The sequence below is a fragment of the Aethalodelphis obliquidens genome, unplaced genomic scaffold (genome assembly GCF_003676395.1).
Source record: "Aethalodelphis obliquidens isolate GAN/ISIS:26980383/991018 unplaced genomic scaffold, ASM367639v1 scaffold43, whole genome shotgun sequence".
NCBI classification, from domain to species: Eukaryota; Metazoa; Chordata; class Mammalia; order Artiodactyla; family Delphinidae; genus Aethalodelphis; species Aethalodelphis obliquidens.
In genome coordinates this window covers 3252854-3270770 of record NW_020837987.1, presented here as the reverse complement: position 1 = coordinate 3270770, position 17917 = coordinate 3252854, and the positions used below count along the sequence as shown (strand labels likewise).

At 41.1% G+C, this 17917-nt stretch overlaps 1 long non-coding RNA gene across 3 annotated transcripts in view; it reads left to right on the top strand.

The window, feature by feature from the left end:
- Positions 1-17917, top strand: part of LOC113605763 (uncharacterized) — a 30334-nt gene that overhangs the window by 557 nt on the left and 11860 nt on the right. The window contains exons 2-3 of one of the 3 annotated variants that reach the window (XR_003427328.1): positions 3579-3643; positions 4940-5037. This is a non-coding gene — a long non-coding RNA (uncharacterized LOC113605763). Of the gene's footprint in view, positions 1-3578; positions 3644-4939; positions 7751-17917 lie in introns of those variants that run through there. The other 2 variants (XR_003427329.1, XR_003427327.1) reach the window with 2 other exon arrangements.

The window sequence follows — 17917 nt, the reverse complement described above, 5'->3', positions numbered from 1 at the left end:
CACACACACACACACACACACACACACACGCTGTCCTGGGGTGAATTCCCTGGTGGTGTGTGTTGGCCGGAATGTCAGCTCCCTAACCCTGTGTCATGCATGTGCTGACTTTTCAGTTGTGACAAAATATAAAATTTACCACTTTAACCATTTTAAGTTCACAGTTAAGTAGTTTTAAATGCGTTCACCTTGTGCAATCTCTAGGACTCTTTTCATCTTGTAAAACTAAAACTGTGCCCTATCCCCCCTTCCCCCAGCCCTTGAACCATTCTTTGTGTCTCTGAATTTGCCTGTTATAGGTACCTATACAAGTGGAATCATACAACGTTTGTCCTTTTGTGACTAGCCTACTTCATTTAGCATAATGTCTTCAAGATTCATCCGTGTGACACCGACCAGGGTTCTTGGCCTTCCCCAATCCATAGAAATTGATCAGAGGCTAGACAAGAAATTCAGGCAAGGCTTTATTGGGGCCCCTGCTGCAGCAGCCGGGAGCAAGAACAAGTAACAGGTTCCCTTGTTCACTCCCTGGGGCTGATGAGCTTGTTCCTAATATGGGGTGAGGGTAGGGGTGTGTCCAGGGGTCGGGCCAGAGGGGAGGCTTAGGTGTTTTGCCCACCCCTTTGGTGGTGGTGACTGCAGGAGGCATGTACAGCACGCTGCTTATGCTCCCGACACCCTGTTTTTGCATCCAGCTCTTCAGAAGTGGCAGTTGGGTTTTTTGGTCTCTTTGTACCTTGTCCAGAATTTGCCCCAAATGCACATGTGCACAGTTATTTTTAGTCCCTATACATTCTTTGTATTTTGTTGCTTGAGGAGAGGTTTGTCCTGGTGCAAGCACTGCAGCAAAGGGTCCCAGGTCCCAGCCTGTCTCACATACTGTTGCGTGTGTCAGAATTTCTTTCCTATTTAATAACATTTCTCTCTCATATATATATATATATAATATATAATATATATAACCACATTTTGTATATCCATTCATCACTTGGGTGGTTTCCTCTTTTTAAAAAAAAATATTTATTTTTTTGTTTATTTTTGGCTGCTTTGGGTCTTTATTGCTGCGCACGGGCTTTCTCTAGTTGTGGGGTGCAGGGACTACTCTTCACTGAAGTGTGCGGGCTTTGCATTGCGGTGGCTTCTCTTGTCACAGAGCACAGACTCTAGGCGCGCGGGCTTCAATAGTTGTGGCACACAGGCTCAGTAGTTGTGGCTCGCGGGATCTAGAGCGCAGGCTCAGTAGTTGTGGCACACGGGCTTAGTTGCTCCACAGCATGTGGGATCTTCCCAGGCCAGGGCTCGAACCCGTGTCCCCTGCATTGGCGGGCAGTTTGTTAACCACTGCGCCACCAGGGCAGCCCCAGGTTGTTTTCTCTTTTTGGCTCTCCTGAATAATGCTGCTATGAACATTGATGTATAAATATCTCTTTCAATTCTTGGGTATAGAGAATCCATGTGTTTTGAATTTAACATTCTTAAACATTAAGGATGCTTTTTCTCTAATATGTAAACAGGCAAGATTTTGCGGGGAGAGATGATAAAAATGGCAGTCTGGAGTCGACTTCTATTTCCGGGTGTCACGTTTTGAGACCCTTTGTGGACAGGCTGTACAATGGGCCATGTGATGGGTCCTGTGACTTCCACTCACAGGGGAAGATGCAGCCCTACCTGGGCTGATGATGCCTGAGTGGCACACACCCATGAAGAGGGAAGGAAACCAGATAAGCAGAGACGGGGCTTCTCACCTCATTCCTTAAATAAAAAATACATTCCCAATAGATTAAATATTTAAAGGTTTAAAAAATAAGTCACAAAACAAAGATAAATTCTTTATGTAGCTGTGTGACTATTTTAGGGCAGATATGAAAGGACTCTCTGTCAGACCATTTGGGTTTCTTCATCAGCCTGTTCAGGTTTTCTGTTTCTTCTCAAGATAACTTTAATTGCTAGAGAACCATTCATTTCATTCAGGGTTTCACATTTTAGAAACAGCTGGCTATCACATCTGTATCTGTGGTCATATCCCTTTTAGGGATTGTTGACTTGATTGTTTATTTGGGCTATTGTTTCTTTGTGTTTCTTGATTATGCTTTCCAGCTATTTTAATATGTTGCTGTTTTTCTTTTTTCCCCAAGGAACTGAAATTTATCAGTACTGATTACTTTCTTCTTTATTTATTTCTACCTCCTTTTCATATTTCCACTGTTAATTTCTTTCTGGTTCCTTCAGATGAATATTCTATTTGTTTGTTTTTATTCTTTCTTGTTTAATAATGAAAATATTTAAGGAATGAATTTACTTGTGAGTACAGGTTTGTGTGTGTGTGTATAGTGTTTTCAATTGCCTTATTTTTTTCTCTTTCATAATATCTTAAAACATTTTCCTATTTTGTAAAGGTAATAATAATTTCTTTAAACCCTGGTCAAAATAATATGGTTAAAAAAAGTCAGTTGTACGTGAGGAAAAGCAGCTATTCCTGGCCCACTCCTACCCAACCAGTCTTAGTTCCCAAAGGTAAAACTTTACGTCCAGCTTGCTCTGTAGTTATTCCTTCATTTAGTCTTTTATTAACTATGTATTGAGTGCCTGCCTTCTATGTGCCTAAGCAACTGTTTTAGGTACCAGTGTATATAGAGGTGAATAAAAACAGGGAAGCATCACTGCATCCCCCCCTACATAGTACTGGTGGAGTGGAGATATAGTATAAATATAGAAATAAAGGACAGAATATGTATATTAGATGTGATAAGTCAAGTTATACAGAGGAAAAAAAGTCAGGTAGTGGGGACAGAGAGCGGTGGATCAGGGAAGTGTTCACTGAGATGGTGACTTTTGAAAAAAGACCTGAAGGAGGAGAGACAGAGAGTCACAGAGACATCATATGGAAGAGAATTCCAGGCAGAAGGAACAGAAGGACCCTGAAGTAGGAGCCTGCCTGAAATGTTTAAGGAACTACAAGAGAGCCATTGAGGCTGGACTGTAAACTGCGTGTGTGAGGAGAAGGCAAATGCGGCATCAGGAAATGAGTTAAGAGGCTATTTATTTATTTTTAAAATTTTTATTTATTTATTTTTGGCTGCCTTGGGTCTTTGTTGCTGCGCACGGGCTTTCTCTAGTTGCGTCGAGCAGGGGCTACTCTTCGTTGCGGTGCGCAGGCTTCTCATTGTGGTGGCTTCTCTTGTTGAGGAGCACGGGCTCTAGGCGCGCAGGCTTCAGTAGTTGTGGCATGTGGGCTCAGTAGTTGTGGCACACGGGTGGCTTATTTGCTCCGTGGCATGTGGGATCTTCCCAGACCAGGGCTTGAACTCGTGTCCCCTGCATTGGCAGGTGGATTCTAAACCGCTGTGCCACCAGGGAAGCCCCAAGAAGCTATGTATTTAAATAACATACCTATGCTATGATGTCTTCATTTATATAGTTTAGACATTTTCTAATCCCCTGATGGATAGGGATTTGACACACTCCACAGCTCCTACTTTTCTTCCTTAGTTTCCTAATACACATATTACTATTTTCAGTTCCAAAGTTGTATATTGTTTAAGCAACACACTTACACCTTCTCTTTCTTATTCCATCAGGTATAGACAGTGTCTCTTGACTCCCAGCTTTAAAAGATGAAGATGCCAGCATCTCTAACCTTCCAGTAAGTTTGCATCCTTTTTTCTACATTCTCAGCTTCTATTATCTGTGCTTCTTATTATCTGTGCTACATCTTATTCATATTACAATCTGTAATCATAATTCAGTCTTTTTTTCCTTCCTTTTTATTGAGATATAATTGACCTACAGCCCTGTATAAGTTTAAGGTGAACAGCATAATGATTTGACTTAGCTATATCGTGAAATGATTACCACAGTAAGTTTAGTGAACATCCATCATCTCCTATAGATACAAAAAAAAAGAAAAAGGAATAAAAGAAAATATATTTTTTCCTTGTGATGAGAACTCAGGATTTACTCTCTTAACGATTTACATACGTAACATAAAGCAAAGTATAATATAATTATATGAATCATGTTGTACATTACATCCCTAGGACTTCTTTACCTTATAACTGGCAGTCTCTAACTTCTGACCACCTTCATCCAATTCCTCCTCCCCTCAAACCCCCTTCCCCCTGCCTCTGGTAACCACAAATCTGATCTCTTTTTCTACGAGTTTGTTTGTTTGAAGTATAATTGACCCACAGCACTACGTTGGTGCCTGGTGCACAACATAGCGATTCAACATTTCTATACTTTACAAAATGATCACCATGATAAGTCTAGTTACCGTCTGCCACCGTACAAAGATATTACATTATTATGGACGATATGCCCTATGCAGTACATTTTGTCCTGTGACTCATTTATTTTGTACCTGGAAGTTTGTACCTCTTGATCTCCCTCAACCCATTTCACTCCTGTCTCCACCCCAGCTCTCCTCTGGCAACCACTTGTTTGTTCTCTGTATCTGTGACTCTGTTTCGGTTTTATCTATAACTGCTTTTCAGTTCACTTGTTTTGTTTTAGATTCCACACATAAGTGAAATCATATGGTATTTGTCTTTCCCTGTCTGACTTATTTCGTGGAGCATAATACCCTCTAGGCCCATCCATGTTGTCGCAAATGGCAGGATTTCCTTCTTTTTTATGGCTGCGTGATACTCTGTTGTATACATATGCCTCATTTTCTTTATCCATTCATCCACTGATGGACACTCAGGTTGTTTCCATGACCTGGCTCTTGTGTATAATGCTGCAATGAAATTGGGGTGCCTTGTTTTTCTTTATCAAAGAAAACTGAACATTTCTAAACTCTCCATCATATCATGTATTCTGACAGCTCCACTTTTCTTATCAGATACCTGTCTTCCTCCTCGCTCTTTAATCTGGACAGGTTCCTCTCTAGGCCTGTTGCATTCCTGTCATTGTGGATTTCCCTTTGTTGCTGTTTTAGGTTGTATCCTGTGTTTTGGACTCCCTGTTTTCTTTCCTGGTTTAACCCCTCATCTTTTTGAAGCACACCTTCAAGTAGTTTTCTAAGAAAAAGAGCTAGTAGGTAAAATTTCTATGTTCTTGCATGTCTGTCTGAATATTTAATCTTATACTTTAATTCTTTGGTTAATTACAAACTTCTAGAAAAAAGAATTTTCCCTCTGAATTATTTTAAATTAAGAAATTTAAAAATTATTTGCTATTTTCCCTTACAGCTTTGTTATGTATCAGTTGTATTTCTTAAATTCCTTACTTTTCATTTTGAAAAATATCAAATCTATAAAAAAATGGAAGGAATAGTGAAAAGAACACCTATATGTCCTTCACATAGATCCACTAATCATTAAGATTTTGCCATATTTGGTATATCTTTCTGTCTACACACATGTGGTGTGCATGCATACACACACACACACACACACACACACACACACACACACAAATGCACATACACATGCACAGTTTTTCTGAACCATTTAATGTAACTTTCAGATATCATGTCACTTCACCCCAAGTATATATATCCTAAGAACAAAGACATTCTCATGCATAACTACACTACAGTTATTGTACTCAATAAAGTAATGTAAATAAAATAATATCATCTAACTGATATACAACCCACTTTTGTCTCTCTCTAATTGTTCAAATAAACTTCTCCACAGCTGTTTGTTTTCTTGTCAATCCATGATTCAGTTGTGTTTAATAGTCAATCTCTTTGAAGGTATGTCATCTGTTTTCTAACATTTGGTGTTGGTGATAAAAAATCTGAATTTTGTTCCTTCATAAGTGGTATTTTTTTCCTTGCGGAAGCTTTTAGAGTATTTTCTTTTTTTCCCAGTGTTCTAAAATTTTGCAGACACATGGGTCTCTTAAAAGACCTTGTGCTGTTTGCTCTGTAGGTACTTTCAATCTGAAAACGTATAACTTTAACCTTTTGGAGATATTGTTGTATTGCTCATTTGATAATGTTTCCCCTCTGATTTCTATCTTTCTTTATTTGGAATGCCTGTAAAACTGGGCCTCCTGGAAAGGTCTTCTGAGTCTCATTTCTTTCATGTCTCCCATCTCATGGTCTTTTTGCTCTGCTTTCTGGAAGATTTCTTCTGTTTTATCTTCTGGGCCTTCAATTTATTTCAGCATGATATTTTCATTCTGTAAGAGCCCTTTCTTGTTCTCTGATTGTGCCGTTTACTTAGTATCTTGTTTATGATTTTGAATGCAATAACTTCCTGAATATAGTTATGATTATAATTAGAAAAAAATTTTAATTCTCTTCTATTTCCTGAATTAGTTCTCTTTCCTTTGAGGTTGTTTTTTTCCTGTTTGTGGTACTTTTTTAAGGCAGCCCTTAGCAAATGAATACAAATTTCTGTCTCTCTTTCTTTCCCTCCCTTCCCTCCTTCTTCCTCCCTCCCTCCCTCCCTTCCTTCTCTCCTTCCTTCTTCCTTCTTTCTCCTCCTCTTCCTCCTCCTCCCTTTTCTTCTTTGTTATTTAATGGAAGAACTCTCAGGTGTTTCACTTGGAGAGTTGATCTTTCTGGAGGCCCTGCATTCTGAACGAGGGGAGGAGCTAAGGACTGGACTGTTTAAGACAGAGCCTTTGGAGTAATCCCAGTGTTTTTGGCCCGGTCTCACTTGCGTACTCTGTCTTATGCCTCTCTGGAATTCTGTAGGGAAGATCGGCAACCTCCTCTGCGGTGTGTCATCTGTCATTACTTCTGTATCAGCTTGACACAGTCTCACAATTTTTTTTTAAACTTTCTTCCGCTGATGGACAACTTCTTGTTCTCATTGTCATTGTGGATTTATTCCCATTTTAGTCCTTTACTATCATTTTTGTAGGGTCTTAGGGGGAAGAAGAGAAAAACTGAGTGGCCAGCCCATCATTTTGAAAATAGCACTTATTTTCTTGTCTCCAACTTGCAGTTTTGATCTTTTTAGCTGAGAAGTTATTTAGGAGGCTTGTATCAGTCAGGATGGGCTAGGCTATGCTGTATAACAAAACTCTCAAAATATTAATGGCTTAAAATAGCAAAAGTTTATTTCTTGCTCACCGAGGTTGGCTGGTGGCTTTGCTCCAGGTCTCCCCACTCTGAGACCCAGGCTAACAGAGCAGCTGCCATCTTGCTGTTACCAGTTGCCATGGCAGAGATAACCTAGTGAATCATGCACTGTCCCTTTAAGTTTCCACCCAGAAATGATACCCATCATTTCTCTTCATATTTCATTGGCCAAAGAAAATCATTTGACTATTCTTAACATCAAAGGGGGTGAAGAAGTACAATCCTACCCTGTGCCTAGAAAATGGAAAGCTGGAAATGTCTGTTGAACAGTACAATGAACCACCAGAAGATTGTAAAATTTCAAGTGTTTGAATTCTGAAAACTTTTAACACTTGAATTAAAAAAAAATTGCACTGGAATCAGAGAATGTAGGCTTGTATAAAATTCCTGAGATTTTTTCATTGCATTATTTGTGACTGATTTTTTAAAATGCTTTATGGGATTGGTAAAGGTGTACCCTTTGTTGGTTGTAGACAAGTTTGACACATACACAACATGAAGCTATTTATATCTTCTATATACCTGTTAATTTTTTTATATACCAGATCTATCAAAGACTAAAGAATTATTTAAAGTTCTTACCATACTATTGTGTTTCTATAGATTTCTCCTTGTTTTTATAACAGTTTTGCACTCATATTTACCTTGTAAGAGTTCATAGTAGATATGCATTTTCTATTTTGTTTAAATAACCTTTGTCTCAATTAATAGGACTTTTATTTTATTTATTTATTTTAAAATTAATTAATTAATGTATTTATTTTTGGCTGTGTTGGGTCTTCATTGCTGCTCACGGCTTTCTCTAGTTGTGGTGAGCGGGGGCTACTCTTCGTTGCAGTGCACGACCTTCTCATAGCAGTGGCTTCTCTTGTTGCAGAGCACCGGCTCGGCACGTGGGCTTCAGTAGTTGTGGCACTTGGGCTCAGTAGTTGTGGTGCACAGGCTTAGTGGCTCCACAGCATGTGGGATCTTCCCGGACCAGGGCTCGAACCCATGTCCCCTGCATTGGCAGGCAGATTTTTAACCACTGCGCCACCAGGGAAGTCCCCTAATGGGACTTTTAAATTCTTGTTCCATTGCCACATGTCTTCTGTACTCTCTTAGGATCTCAAAGTGCTTTTTATAATTTTAAAATTTTTTTAATTTTTTAAAAGTGATATTGAATTTGGTGATGATTTCCTGGATATGACACCAAAAGCATAGGCAACAAAAGTAAAAATAGATATATTGGACTTCATCAAAATTAAAACTTTCAGGACACTATCAACACAATGAAAGGGCAACCTACAGAATGAGAGAAAATATTTGCAAATGATATATCTGATAAGGGGTTGATGTCTAGAATATAGAGAACTCCTACAATTCAACAGTGAAACAAACAACCCAATTCAAAATGGGCAAAGGACTTGAATAGACATTTCTGCAAAGAAGATATACAAATGGTCAACAAGCACACGAAAAGGTGCTCAACATCACTAATTACTAGGAAATGCAAGTCAAAACCACAGTGACAGGGAACTATATTCAATATCTTATAATAACCTATAATGGAAAAGGATCTGAAAAAGTATGTGTATATATAATATATATATATAATATATATATATCACTTTGATGTACACCTGAAACTACTGCAACATTGTAAATCAACTATACTTCAATTAAAAAAAAACAAAACCACAGTGAGATACCACCTCACAACCATTAGGATGACTACTATCAAAAACACAGAAAATAGCAAGTGTTGAGGAGATTGTGGAAAAATTGGAACTTTTGTTCACTGTTGCTGGGAATGTAAAATGGTGCAGTTGCTATGGAAAGTAGTATGTTGGTTCCTCAAAAAATTAAACATAGAATTACCATATGATCTAGTAATACATTTTTGGGTATATACTCAAAGGAATTGAAATCAGGGTCTTGAAGAGATATTTGCACACCCATGTTCATAGCATCATTATTCACAATAGCCATAAGGTGGAAGCAACCCATTCACCCACTGATGAATGAATGGATAAACAAAATGTGGTATAGACATACAACGGAATATATTCAGCCTTGAAAAGGAAGGAAATTGGAACAGGTACTACAACATGGATGAACCTTGAAGTTGTTATGCTAAGTGAAATAGGCCAGTTACAAAAAGTCATGTACTGTATGATTTTACTTATATGAAGCACTTAGATGCTGTGGACTGAATTGTGTCCACCCTAAATTCATATGTTGACGCCCTAACTCCCAATGTGGCTGCATTTGGAGACAGGTTCTTTAAAGAGGTAATTATGGGTGGGGCCCAATATCGCTAGTGACTTTATAAGAAGAGACCAGGGATGCATGCACACAGCGAAAAGGCCATGTGAGGACACAGTGAGAAGATGGCCATCTCCAAGCCAAGGAGAGAGATCTCAGGAGAAACCGAAACTGTCAGTACTTGATCTTGGACTTGTAGGCTTCAGGACTGTGAAAAAATAAATTTCTGTTTTTTAAGCCACCCAGCCTGTGGTAATTTGTTATGGCAACCTTAGCAGATTAATATACCAGAGTAGTCCAATTCATAGAGACAGAAGGTAGGATGGTGGTTTCCAGGGTCTGGGAGGAGAAGGGAATGGAGAGTTATGTCATGGGTACAGGGTTCAAGTTTGGCAAGATAAATTCTGGAGATTGGTCGCACGACAATGTGAATGTGCTTAACACGGCTGAACTGGGCGTTTAAAAATGGTTAAGACGGTAAATTTTATATTATGTATATTTTATCACAGTTAAAAATAAACATGTTTTTAATTATGATAAAATATACATAATATAAAATTTACCTTCTACCATAGCCCTATTTTTCTCCTCTCCTTTATAGCAAAACTGAAAAAAGTAGTTTCTGTTTGCCATCTCCACTTCTTCATGGCTCACTTTCTCTTGAACCGTTCCAATTAGGATTTTCTGAAGCTGCCTTGTTCAGGGTTACTGAGATAATTTCAGTCCATCAGCAGCAATGTTGCTCTCTCGCTCCTCCTTGAGATACTTGCCCCGTGATCTCCTGGTTTTCCTCTCGCTTTTCCTTTGTAGGAGGGGGCTCGCCCCTCCTCCTGACTTTATCTGCAAGTTACCCCAGGACTCTGCCCCAGGCTTTTTATACTCACCCCCTGGCAGTCTCATCCAGTGCCATCTATCCACTGGTGAATTTCAGGTTCTGTCTCCAGCCCACCCTCCCTTGGAACCCAGCGCAGGACATCCACCCGCCCACCCCACATCGTCACAAGGATGTCGACCAGGCATCTGAAATGCATCATGCCCCGAACAAATCCTGACCTCTCCTTCAGAACCTGTCTCCCTCCATCGTTTGCCATCTCAGTAAATAGCACCACCTTGCAACCAGATTGAAAAACGGGCACCCTCGTAACTGCGCACCAGAGATCTTGGAGTCACCTTGACCCCCTGCTTTCTGTCTCAGCCCACATCCAACTCACCCGAGTATCCTGTTGTCTGTCTTCAAAACCTCTCCAGGGCCCGGCTCCTCCCCGCCTCCTCTTCTACCACCTGCCTTGGCCAGGCAAGCTCCTCTCATCTGGACGACTGCGGAGGCTTCTGAGTTAAACGAACAAATGAATAAATGCTATGAGTGTTGAAATTGGCGATATGAAATATATATGTGTGTGCCCGAGGACGCCAGCTGAAATGCAATTGAACGTTTTCTCTGCAGGCTGCAGGTGAGAATAGGTGATCATATATCAGCATATGTAACCCAGAGAACTAGCGGTATGCCCACACCCCTCTCACCCAGTAGCTAATGTGTACCTGGTAAAAGACCGCTAGTATCACCAGGAAGTCTGCAGACACACAGACGTGCATCTCTATTGACTAACTGAAAGTACAGTAGTATGGCCGTTAGAACTTAAAGAGAGAAATCAGAGAATTTGAGATACCACGCGAATAACCAGATTATCGGAGAATGAGCTGCTTTGCTTAGGATGGTTGATGGTTCTGAGAGGAGCAAGTGTGGTCCTAGTTTCAAAGAGTATGGTGTATGACCCCCCCACCCCACCCCCAAGCCGTATCCTCTTCCCATACCTATCTTGGTAGCAGAAACAGCTGGAGTTTAATGGTCTATTTATTTATTTAGATTTGGCCAAAAGGGACACATCAAAGTTATGGCACTAAAATGTTTCTGCTCTTGGGGTGGATACTACATTAAAACATCCTGTTGCCGAGACGAAGCAACTCTTGAAGTTGGACCGGTGGTGGGAGGCTGAGAGTGGGGTGTGACCAGGTGTCTTGAGACGAGTTGCTTACTGATGGGCGGAAGCTGTTAAACCTTCTGGGTGATGCAGTCTCCTCGGTACCACATGAGTCAGGTGCTGGCCGTGCTAGGACGAGGCAGAACCCAGAGCAGTAGCAAAACTGTTGGGAGGGGTCTGAAACAGAACTGGAGGAGCTTCTGGCAGTGGCTGTGTGGAAGGTAAAGAGAGAGAGAGAGAGAGAGAGAGAGAGAAAAGAAGAAGGAGAAGGGAAAGGAGAGGGAGGGAGGGGAGGGTCGCCACTCAGCGGGGAGGGCTGCCTCTCAGCATCACTTCTGTGACCTGCTTCAGGATGGACACAGGTGATGTGGACAGGTCATCGTTGGGTTTTCCATCACTTGCAGTAGGGGCACAGTCCCAGCGTCACACAGAGGCAGAGCCTACAGAACAAGTCTGTCCCTCTGAATGTTCAGCCCCATCTTTCTCCTCCCAGGACAGGCCACCTGCTCTGCTCAGGTGCCCAGGGAGCCCTTAGTGCATAGAGTCCTGATATGTCCTGCCAGCAGCAGAGGGAGCCCACACTCTACCGAAAGGGATTAAGTTTCTCATTAGAATACAAAGCAGGAAATACAATAACGGTGTTTTTTGCCACGCAGTATGTCCTTACAGATGAAGCTTTAATCTCCCTCATACATCTCCGTTGCTGTAAATTCCTGCTCTATTATGGTACCATATGCCGTGATTCCCTGGGAGAAAGCCACAGTAAGCTTGGCGGCGAGCTTGGGCTTCTGAGCTGTTTGTGCCGCGTGTTGAATCACATATTATCTCACACTTACAGGTATGTCTTAATAAGCTCTTTTATATCAGTTTATTAGCCATGGTCCTGCAGTTGATCAGTTATGTCATGGAAGGGTACCACGGAGCTCACTGACAATTACGGGATGTAAGAGGCAGAAGGAAAGTTAGGCTTGAAACACAACAGAGCGCAGTTCATCTGATGGTCTAGCAGCTGCCGATTCGCCTTCTCATCTGTTTCTAAGTAATAGATATTGATGCTTCTCTGCTCAGAGCAGACCTACTGTACATGCAGTTGCCCACAGTGCACAGAATGGCATTTTTTCAAAATCCTTTCCAGCTCACTGTTAAAGGCACAATGTCAGATGTCAGGACCCACAAGGGTTACTCTTGGAGCTAAGCCACACCATCATTGTTCCTCACACTGTGCTCTTTCTGGGAGAAAGAAACATGTTCGCCTTTTGCCTCATTTCCCTCCCAAAGCAACTGACCAAGTTCTGAAACCACTCTTAGGAGGAAAAAACCCCCTCAGGTCCTGTATCCTTTATGATGACAGCTCTCATCTGTGCCTGGTGGGAAAGGGGGGCCAACAGGAAACATTTAGAAAACAGTTTTTCGCCTAAAACCCGTCATGGAGTCTGACTTCAGAAGCAGTTCCACTCAAGCTTCTGTGGCCAGCTTCTTTCTGAGGATGATCTCCATGCCACAGGGTGAGGGTACCACCATGTTACCCTGACTAGGACCTCCTTCTCCTAGCTGGAAAGCTAACAGGCACAGGGCCAGTCTAAGAGCTTCCCAGGCCCCAGAGGCTTCTTTTGGATCCCCTAATACAAAAAATGTCAAAAAAATGGAAATGCACCCCTATCCCACATCATGATAATGTATAAATAAATAATAAATGACAATATGGGCGTGGAAACTAGTTGATGTATTATGTCTCCTCAAGTGTATTAATCCTGACATTGCATTGTTTTCTCTGTAGCTTTGTGCTGATACATGTTTTCCTCCTAGGCTGTGTACATGCCCTTGGGTCTTTGGAGCTCTCTGAGTTCTGAGCCCTGCTCCTTGAGGGGAGGGAGGGGGGCGGGGAGTGGAGAGGACTTGGTGCAGAGAGGATGGATGCTGAATGGTTGGGGGCCAAGATGAAGTTTGGTCCTAGCCCTCACCTGCCTGGTCCAAAGAGAACCAACCTCAGAGGAAATTAAGAGGACCCTTACTTGTCCTTAAATAAAGCCAGAAAGATTCTCACCTGTTTGTAAAAAAGGTGCAGAGTACGGGAATACCTTTTCTAGTAACATGCTCATTCATTCATTCATTCATTCATCCCCTCATTCAAAAAGCATTTTTTTGGAAACCCTACTAAGTGCCAAGCCTAGTGCTCGGCATTTGGGAAATAAAGGCAGGTAAGATGCAGTGCCTGCCCTCAGGAGCACAGAGTTCCTCAGTCCCTCTGTCCTGGGGCTGCTCTTGGTCAGCCTTCCAGGACCCACCCTTGCCTCCATAGCTTCCACAGATATATTCCTGGCTGTTATGAGCTGAGTTGTGTCCTCCAGAAATTTCTATATTGAAATCCTAACTCCCAGTGCCTCAGAATGTGACTATATTTGGAGATGGGGCCTTTAAAGAGGTGATTAAGGTTGAATGAGGTCATTAGGATGGGCCCCAATCCAATATGAATGATGTCCTTGTAAGAAGAGATTAGGACACAGATACACACAGAGGGAGACCACGTGGAGACGCTCGGAGACGATGACCACCTACAAGCCGAGGAGAGAGGCCACAGAAGAAACCAACCCTGTTGACACCTTGAATTCAGACTTCTAGCTTTCAGAACTGTGAGAGGATAAATTTCTGTACTCTTGTTGCAGCAGCCCTAGCAAACTAATGCACCGGTTCCATAGGAGGCCCAGAAGACTCCCTTGAACCTTTCTCAAGAGAAGAAAGAAAAGACACTCAGCCAGCCCCTCCCCGACCTGGTGGGAGTTTCTGCCAAAGGGCAGCCTTACTGTGCACTTACCCCAAAGCCCCTCAGCCTCATTTCTCCTCAGTCTGCTTCCTTCAGGTGCAGACACATCAGCGGGGTTTGGGGAGTTTGCTGAGAATGCGGGGGAGCAGGGTTAGGGGCTCCCTTTCCTCAGTCACAGTGATTTTTCTCTCTAGAACTTCCTGTGTGTTGTTCTTTGGGGGAGGGACTTTCACTCTGCTGCATCTACCCAGGCTCTGGGGGACATTCAGTCCTCATTTTGCTTTTCTTCATCTTTTTTTAAAAATTATTTATTTATTTATTTGGCCATGCCAGCTCTTAGTTGCGGCATGCGGGATCTTTAGTTGTGGCATGCGTACTCTTAGTTGAGGCATGCGTACTCTTAGTTGAGGCATGAATGCAGGTTCTAGTTTCCCGACCATGGATCAAACCCGGGCCCCCTGCATTGGGAGCTTGGAGTCTTAACCACTGGACTGCCGGGTATGTCCAAGGACTGATTTTGAATAGTAAGGAGCAGCAAAACTCTGTGCCAGGGGCCCTACGTCTCTCCTGTGGGATGCTACAGAGCAGGGTAACTTCTGGGGCTGAACTGTCTTCTCTGTGACTTGCTCACATCTGTTTCCTCCTGGGGTTGTGTCAACATGATTTCATTCGTGAGAAATTGATCCCTTATTCCTTAAATAATTGTGCATTAACTACAATTAACTACTCTTGTAAAATCACCAAAGTTTACAATTAATATAAGCTTTATTAATTAAGTTATTATTAATTAAACATGTAAAGATTCTCTTTGTGGACTTCCCTGGTGGTGCAGTGGTTAAGAATCCGTCTGCCAATGCAGGGGACAGGGGTTCAAGCCCCGGTCCGGGAAAATCCCACATGCCGCGGAACAACTAAGCCTGTGCGCCACAACTACTGAGTCCACATGCCTAGAGCCTGTGCTCTGCAACAAGAGAAGCCACCGCAATGAGAAGCCCGCGCACCACAACGGAAGAGTAGACCCCGCTTGCCGCAACTAGAGGAAGCACGCGCGCAGCAACGAAGACCCAACGCAGACAAAAATGAATTAATTAATTAAAAAAAAAGATTCTCTTTGTGATAGAATCATTTCAGAGTGAAAATCCAAAGATCAACTGGTTATTAAAATATATCAAACAAAATAGTCCTGGCTAGTATGTATTAATAGCAATAAAGTGATGATTTCAAGGCACATACTTCCTCTGCTGGGTCTAGAAGAGGAATATGATGGAAACAGTGAGCTGGGATTACCCAGGTCAATTAAAGAGACACAACGCAATAAATGCCCATCTTTCCAGGAAGCCGTCATAAACGTGTAGTCACTATTCTGTGTATACCTGCTGATGGATTAACTGATATTAAACAGCAAGTTATTCCACGAGGGCTGCTGAAGAGAAGACTGATGCTAGGATTTTAATTCACAAATAGGCAAAAATCAATTTGTCTTTTTTTTACAACAATAATTTATCTTGGTATAAAAGCTTGCATATATGATATATAGCATATATATGTTTATGTATATATGTATGTGATCATATACATACATACGTGTATGACAGAGGATTATGGGACTGCAATATCTATCTGGACGAAAAATGAAAGTTTCAGTGGGCTGACAGGCTGTTTCCAAACACTGAACATTTAGCTTCGTGAAGACAGAGCGTCCTGATCTATGATTTTTCCCTCCTAACTTCTGGACTTGGCTTTCCTCTCTGTGCAGTGGCCGACATGTGCCTCCATGTGAATGGGGTCATTCCTGCTCACCTCCTGTGCAAAGGGCTGGGACTGAAGGGCTACTCCTGGGGAATTCATCAAAGACTCAGATAAAAGAGGCTTTGAAAAGTGCAGAACACATTTCCTTTACTCTTGGCTGATAACTACTGCAGAGCAGTTCATCTCAGGCGTTATTTTAATAGACGAGTGAGTTCTTGGATATTTTCAGAGGATGACAGAGAAAGGTGTACTGGCTCAGGATGGAGGACCCGGGGTTGCAGCTGTGTGCAGGCCGTGGGACTGGCGGGGGTGGTCAGAGGACGTTCTTGACTTTTGTGTTCTCTGGGCTTAAAGTTAAAAAAAACTGAACAAACTGTGCTATGACCCCCAAATGTTTCTTCAAGGCCCAGCCGCTATGGAATTCACTGAGGTCTTCATTAGCTTATCAGTCAAAGTCTTCAATTTTATATTATTTTTCTAAAAATCAAATTTATTGAGGTACAATTTGCATACCATAAAATGCACACATTTTAAGTATATGGTTTAATGAGTTTTGACAAATGTGTACACCATGAAACCATATCTCCAATCAATATATAGATAATTTCCATCATCCAAAGTATTCCCTTGTGCCCAGTAGTATACTGGTAAATATTTAACAGCAGGCTCTCTGGAAAAAGTTATATATTTAACATCTATTTATTTAGCATATTAATAACTTAACATATTAAAAGTATTATTTTAAAAGTATTATGAATTTTGCTGATATAAAGAATGTTTATTACTAATTTATAAGTAATAATAAAATGTATTTTTTTATCGTAAATCCCATACAGTCAACTGATTATCACAAAATGTTTTCACTGATTTTTCCAGAGTCTTGTATCTGTAGCCAACCAAAGTTTGCAATTAACTAGTGTAGTTCTGACCTGTCGGTTGCTAGTTTCATTTACTTTAAGGAGTAAGACAAAAGTGAAACAAGACATATTTTGGAACATCACTTGTTTGTTAAAGACATAAACAACTTCTTTGCTGAGTTAGATTATAGTTTTGAATGTCAGAAGAATATTGTCTTCATTTTTTGTGCTAGTTGTAGTGTAACAGCTATACACACTACTCACTTCTTTTTATTAAAGTATAATTGATTTACAATGTTTCAGATGTACAGCAAAGTGATTTACTTATATATATTCTTTTTCAGATTCCTTTCCATTATAAGTTATTACAAGCTATTGAATATAGTTCCCTGGGCTATACAGTAGTTCCTTGTTATTTATCTATTTTATTCAATATATATAGTAGTGTGTATCTGTTAATCCCAAATTCCTAATTAATCCCTCCCCCACTTTCCCGTTTGGTAACCATAAATTTGTTTTCTATGTCTGTGAGTCTGTTTCTCTTTTGTAAATACGTTCATTTGACAATAGGCAGTACATGGAAGCAACCTAAATGTCCATCAACAGATGAATGGATAAAGAAGATGTGGCACATATATGCAATGGAATATTACTCAGCCATAAAAAGGGAAAAAATTGAGTTATTTGTAATGAGATGTAATAAGATGTATGACATCCTTCTTTAGAGTCTGTCATACAGAGTGAAGTAAGTCAGAAAGAGAAAAACAAATACTGTATGCTAATGCACATATATGGAATCTAAAAAAATGGTACTGATGAACCTAGTGGCAGGGCAGGAATAAAGATGCAGTTGTAGAGAACGGACTTGAGGACACTTGCGGGGGAGGGGAGGGGAAGCTGGGATGAAGTGAGAGTGTAGCACTGACATATATACACTACCAAATATAAAATGGATGGCTAGTGGGAAGCTGCTGCATAGCACAGGGAGATCAGCTCGGTGCTTTGTGGCAACCTAAGGGGGGTGGGATAGGGAGGTTGGGAAGGAGGCTCAAGAGGGAGGGGATATGGGGACGTGTATACATATAGCTGTTTCACTTTGTTGTACAGCAGAAACTAACACAACATTGTAAAGCAATTATACTTCAATAAAGATATTAAAAATAGTTTCATTTGTATCTTTTTTTTAGATTCCCCATATAAGTAATATCATATGATATTTGTCATTCTCTGTCTGACTTACTTCACTTAGTATGGTAATCTTTAGGTTCATCCATGTTGCTGC